We start from the raw sequence: 7,021 nt of genomic DNA on the forward strand, positions 1-7,021 counted from the left end.
AGACCCGCCCAGCTTCTCTTTTAATCATTGTCGTTGATCATTTTGATCAACGGCCATGATCCGTTCTTTCCTTTTTTAATTCACATACCCCCCTTAACCCTAATTCACTCTATCAGATGTGCCGCCTTTGAACTCTCTTCACCTCCCAGATCCTCTCTAGCCCTCTCCGGAACCCTAGCCCTATCCCACCTACTTCCGTCCTATTTCCATCGGAATCCATGGCATTCTTGGCCAGAGGTGGCCTGTACTCACTCTCCTTCACCATTAAACCTAAGCTGACCAAAGCTCGGAGGCCGACTTCCATGGCTTCCTTTAGATCTGTCTCAGATTTACAAGATCCGACTTTCCTCAAGACCTTCTCATTCTAGGGTCTACTCTGCCATTTTTAAGCCTTCTAAGGTTCTATACTTGCTCATTTTTTAGATCTATACCATGTTTGGTCTTTACTTGACGTTTTAAGGTTTTTCCCAAAATTTCCTTTTTAAAATTGTTCAAGTTTGATTTTTAGGGTTTCTGGAAAAAGTTTCTTTAAATGTGTTCTGACTGTTTTGCTCTCTCTTTATGTATGCTTATACCCGTATGTTCTTCCTCTTATTGTTTGCTCTTTTGTTTCTTTTCCGATTGTGCAAAACTTTTTCTGTACACATGTTAACTCAGTTTGTTGCTCATCATTTTTTGCTATATGTGCTTAAGTCTGAGCTCTTTGACTTTGTTTCACCTTACTGAATTTTGTTGAATGTTCCTGTTGAACACGTTTTTACCTACTTTGTTTAAAACTTCTGAAACTTGTTTGGATTCCAAGTTTTTCCTCAAGCATGACTTTGAATCATATGTTTGACTCTCAATAATCTTGATTTCTCACATCTTCCTCTGATTCTATTTGAAACCCTAAGGATTTGGGGATTTTCTCCGATAAGTGGCACTAGGGTTTCGCTTTGGGACCCTAGATTTCCAGACTCGCTGTGAGTCTGTATTTGAAACTCGAAATCCTGTTTGCTTGTGACTCTGGAACTTTCAATGTTAGACTCTTTCTTTGTTTGAGCTGTGTGCTTTATACATGAAAAACTCCTCTTTCTAAAAGGTTTCACCAGCCAAGTGATTGATTTCGAAATCCCTTTAATAAGGGCAAATGATTCCTTACTGATTTCTTGCGATTGAACCTCCTTATTTTGATTCTTTTGTGTAAAAATCCTATGCTTGTGATATTTTCCTTAAATACATGACCTTCTGTAATTCTGCACCAATCTTTGAATTTTTTCTATACTTATATGACTCTTTCCTTAATTACTTGGGATTCCCTGTGATCACAATTGGATCCGGGATCCCCCTGAGTAATTTTCGAACTGATGCCCTATTTTACTTTAATAAACACACTACTATTCCAACCTTTCCTTAATTACTCACTATGTATTTGGTCTTGTTTATGCACTATGTGGTTTCCTTGCCCTAATCAGCCTTATTAAACTGATTTTCTTCCTTATTCTGCTTTGACTAGCCGTTTGAACTAGACTCCTCAATTAAAGGAGTGCAGTTGTCTTAATTGATACTAATTGATTGTTATTTCCATGTTTGTGCACTCTTTGCCTATGTATTGCCTGTTTTTCAAAACTATATAAAGACTAGTCTTCCCTCTTTACAAAGACACCAACACACACACTGAAATACACGAGCAAAAACACTTCTACCTACTTTCCTTCTTGCAATACTGTTTGGAATTATGCTTTGTTGAGATTTGGAACTGCTGTTTGCAATTTGGCTCTCTCAAGGCTACTGTTTTCTTACTTGTTTTCCTTTGAAACTGGTATGTCTTTTATTTAAACTATCTGCTTCACCACTATGTGTTTACTCTATAGCTTCAGTCTTTTGTTTGCTTTACTGTTCATGTTCTGTAACTTGTGCTAAATATTTTTCCTTCTTTGCTTCTGTTCTAGTGTGAATCCTTACCCCTATTCCCTTCTATGTGCTTGAGTTATGGTCTTGTCCTGGCAGTATCCTAATTACTGCCCAGGCCATAACCTAATCCACAATGGATCCTAACTCTTAAGTTTGGCTAACAGGCGACTCATGGGTGTGCCAGCATCCCAATTGCTGGGCATGACCACCAGCCTGCCATGGCTCCCTGATTCCCCCCTAGGCATTTACACTCACTCTTAGAATCTAAGTTCTGCCCCCCTCCTATGAGCCTTGCCTTGGGATCTTGAGTTCCCTCTGAACTTGGACATCTGAGGGCTGGCATTTCCACACTGCACTATGTTCTTAATTCTGCAATATTTTGGGGTGTAAGCACTGCCCGGAGCCCTTTGAGACTCTTGGGAACTTTGACACACTCCAAATATGAGAAAGTCTTTTGGAAATCTGATCCTGGAAGTAGGTTTATCTCATATTGTTGGACCTTGAAGTCTAAATTAGGCTGTTTGGATGTAGCTGGAGCTTCTGATGTAATTTTACTTTTCTTTTTGATTCATTTGGGTCTGTAATAACTTATAATAACAATTGGGGATGGCTAGTGGAAAGGGATGGGGATGAATGCATGCAAAGGGTAGAAAACCTGCCTATAGGTCCTTTATAATTTCTGCATTTATGCACTTAGAAAACCTGCCTATAAGTTATTTATAATTTCTGCATTTCTGCATGTAGAAAACTTGCCTATAGGTCATTCACAATTTCTGTACTTCTGCATTTAAAAAACATGCCTATAAGTTTTCTATGCTTCTGCGCTTCTGCACTTCTGCACTTCTGCATTTCTGCATTTTAGAGATCATGCTAATAGGTTCTGCATATAAAATCATGCCTTAAGTTTTTCTGCATATACACGTCATTAGGCAAACAATTTTAGGCTTAATAATAACCAATTCATTCTAGATACCATGCCTATAGGACTCTTGCATTTATGTAACTGTTTAAAACCAATGACGCTTAGAGATCATGCCTATAGGAGCAAATCAACTGAATCAGCTTCGTTTTGAATCTAGAATCAGTCATAAGTCTGCAGATCTTTGTTGATCAAACCAGCAAACTTTTCCTTAAAATCAATACGCTCTATTAGATGTCCTGCCTATAGGCCTCACTTAGGCAAACTATTAGGTAATTAAGTAACTGTGTCAGTCTTTGATAACTACATCCAGACATGGCTAATTCGGACTCCTCATCTGAGAAATATGTGATGAATCAGCCTATCCTACGCCTTAATTTAATTCAGACCAAACCAGTATTTGAAATCATGCTATATTTGCTCTTCTAAGTGAGGAGGCCTGTATGAGCCTTAACTGCTATTTGTTCTCCCTTTAACTGCTATTTGTTATTGCTTGTCGCCTAGATTTTTTATCCTTTTGAAACTCTGAAAAAGCCCCAACTCCCTCCCCTTTAGGATTAGTAGTCTCAATGCCTCCGGGACTGATAGGATTGGGACGGGTAATAGCATGCAATAAGTAACGATACCATTCCGCGCTTTAATACCTTAACGGGGTGGGAATGGTAGATATGGAGATGATGACCGATGCGCTAATATCTCATGTAGCCCCTCTTCTGAGGAGTGATTACTGGGTATTGCATTGACGTGATCCATATTGATCATACACCTAGGACACCCCTCCCCTTTACTTGTTTTTATCTACTTTCTTTAGAATTGTTTAAATCTTTCATAAATTTCTGCCCCCTTTACTTTCCTCAAAGTTTTCAACTTATTTGCAATATTATATGCAAACCCCTTCTATTTGAGCCCTTTATTGCTTACTTGATTATGTGAAGTCACAATTATAACATGGCCGGGAACCACACTAGTGGACCTTGAGGGGTGCCTAACACCTTCCCCTCGAGATAATTTCTAGCCCTTACCCAAACTCTGTTTCTTCAAACTCAAACCCTTTTAGTGTCCTAATGCACTTTAATCATTAGGTGGCGACTCTTCAATTCCAAAACCCAATTCCCAAAAGGGAACGAGTTGTCCTCCCAAATGTCGCAAACCCGATTTTGCGAGAAAAAGGGGGCATCGACATAATATGGAAGGGGGTCCTAGGTTTATTCATAATATGGATCGCATCAATGCAATACCCGGTAATCACTCCTCAAAGAGGGGCTACACATGGTACTAACGCACCGGTCATCATATCTATATCTACTCTTCCCACCCCGTTAAGGTACTAAAGCGCGGATTGGTCTCGACCACTATTGTATGCTATTACCCGTCCCATTCCTATCAGTCCCGGAGGCACTTAGGACTACTATTCCTAAAAGGGAGGGATATTAGGCTGACTTGGGGTTTTAAAGGTGAAAAATCTAAGGCGACATGCAAAACACATAGGACTGCACATTAAAAGAGGAAGCACGTAAACACTAAAGGCTCATTTATACCTCCTCAAACAAAGCAATCAAATAGCATGACTCAAACAACAAGTAGGGTCTGAAAATATTAAGACAAAAAGAGAGTTTAAGTTGTTGAAGCAGACCAATTTATTACATAACTCAGATAAGAAGTCCGAATCAGGCCTGCTTGCTGGTTGTGGCAATTATTAACACAAACAAGTAAAGTCTTCAAACTTATAGCAACAAGTAAGGGAAAAAACCTTTTAAGAGATTAGGGCTTTTAACAACACAGCTGAGTTGAAACGGTAAGAACTCAGAATCAGATAAGTCAAACAAGACAAAAGGTTCAAACACAAAGAATTTAATCGAACCAAACATGCATATAAAATAAACCAAGAGGATTTCAGAAACCCAGGTAGAGCCAAAACACTTAGGGCTTTTAGCAATGAAACAGGCAGCAACAAACATGGACAGACATAGTAAAATCATAAAAATACACTGAAAATCGGAGAAAAGTTTAGGAAACCCTAATTTGAAAATGAAGAGTTATTTTGAAAGAAAATCGGAGAACCTTTGAGAAAACACTAAGAAGTTCATAACAAGCATAGATCTAAGATAGATCTGAAAGAAAAATTGAAACGCTCTTACAGCTAGGGTTTCGAAGAACCCAGAGAAAGTGAGAAAGGCTTTAAAAGATACCGATCTAGTTGGAAAAGTCAAGGATCTGACTTGAACAACTATATATAGCCGGAAAAGAACCAGAGATCGAAGTCGAGCAAGGACTGGACCAGACCTCTTTGAGATTTTTCCATGGAATCATGAAAACAAACAACCAGGAGCCATAGGAGACTGGTACACCCTTCAAACAGCCATGGGAGTCCATGGGTTAGGTGAGAATCGAAGGGGATTAGGGTGGATTTGGGTGGCGGCGGCTAGGGTTTGAGGGTGGTGTAGAGAGGATTTGAGAGAGGAGGGGGATTCAGAGGCGGCGTGTTGTGAGGAATGATAGGGTTTAGGGGGTCGTTTGGGATTAATTAAGGTAAGGGGGTCTGATGGCCGTTGATCATTTTGATCAACGACCTGGATTGGACGGGTAAGTGGGGCGGTTTAATAGGAATAGGGGTTNTGGGTCTGTTCAGATTGCAATTGGGTCGGAGTAATTGGGGTTCAAAATCCGGCTATAATTGAAATAAAATGGGGCTAACATTTAAATAGCCAATTTTTCCTATTTGATTTATAAAAAATAATAAAATAATTTATGTAAATAAATTAAAGGTACTAAAATGATTTATAACACATAATTAATTATTTAAAAATACCAGACCTAATTTTGTGAACATAAAGGCAATTAAATCTTAAAAGAGGCTAATATTGCAATTATATGCAATTTACCTTTAAAAATACTAAATAAATTTGTAAAAATATGCAAAAATTTCCTTGGCTATATTTGGTATATATATAAAAGTGCAATAAGGGAATGACCAAAAAATGACAATTTTGGAAATAATTACTGAATTTTTATGGATAAAAATAAGAGAATGAATAGATTTAAAAATCTTTTAAAATTAAGGAAAAGTAATGATGCACTTTGCATATATATATATATATATATATATATATATATATATATATATATATATATATTATTTTGAAGCTATTTTTCATATTGAAAATATATAGGGAAAAATTGGGTGTTAACACTAATCATATTAAAATCTTGTGCATGTGCGTGACCATTTACCATCACATCCCTAGGGGTTGTTGAGTTTCTCCTTAGAGAAGAAACTAGGATCATTGCCCTGTTGCCCGCGTTGGATCTTGTGGAGGACGTATGTCCATTGAGAATTTGAGAAAATTCTGAGGGCATGCAAGTATGTGCCTCTTCTCTTGTGTTTCCTTGAAGAGAAACACTTTTACCTCGTCTAGGTTTGATAATTCCACCACTGATTCTCCTACTAAGTCTATTTGTTCGTTCATTTCTTCTTCCATTGGGTTGCCTACATTTGGAACTTCTGGAGGGTTGAGATTCATTTCCTCCATATGCATTTACATGTTTGGGTTCTGTGCTTGTGGTTGTGGTTGGGGAGATGGTGCTGGGTGTGGTGCTTCCCATTGCATTAGAATAGGATTGAGGGCAGTTAGGGATTCTGGTGGAAAGAATGGAAGATCCAATCCTAGGTTTTGTGGAAGTATGGGAACTGGATTGAAGTGGGGAGGGAGATTCCATTGTGCTCTCATTTCTTACACTAGGTTTGGATTAGTTGTACAGCTAGTGGTTGTAGAATGTTGTTCGCCCACACATGATTCCAATAATTGCTCATTGCTAGGTGAAGACCCTCGGCCACAAGTTGTGCTAGGTATTGTGGATTTTGAATGAGAATCACACTCTCTTGGCCATTGATCGTAGCATTGAACACTAGACCCCTCCCCATTAGCCCTATTTCTATCCAAGATATTGGGTGGTAGTCTTGTGGCAGTGGAGGTTGGACGTATATTATCGGGGGATTTTTGAGTTGTTTGGGGAGTGGTGGAAGATTGTCCATGTTGGAGGGATGATGGTGACGGAAAATTTGGATGAGGCGGTATCTCCTCCGATTGTTTAGAGGAATTCTGGGCATTTTTAGTGGAGTTATCGTTAATTAAAATAGGAGGGATTTGGGAGTAGGGAATGATTGCATCTAATTGCACGCAACTTGATTGGTTTAGCATAGAGGATATA

The sequence above is a fragment of the Nicotiana attenuata genome, chromosome 5 (genome assembly GCF_001879085.1).
Source record: "Nicotiana attenuata strain UT chromosome 5, NIATTr2, whole genome shotgun sequence".
Lineage (NCBI taxonomy): Eukaryota > Viridiplantae > Streptophyta > Magnoliopsida > Solanales > Solanaceae > Nicotiana > Nicotiana attenuata.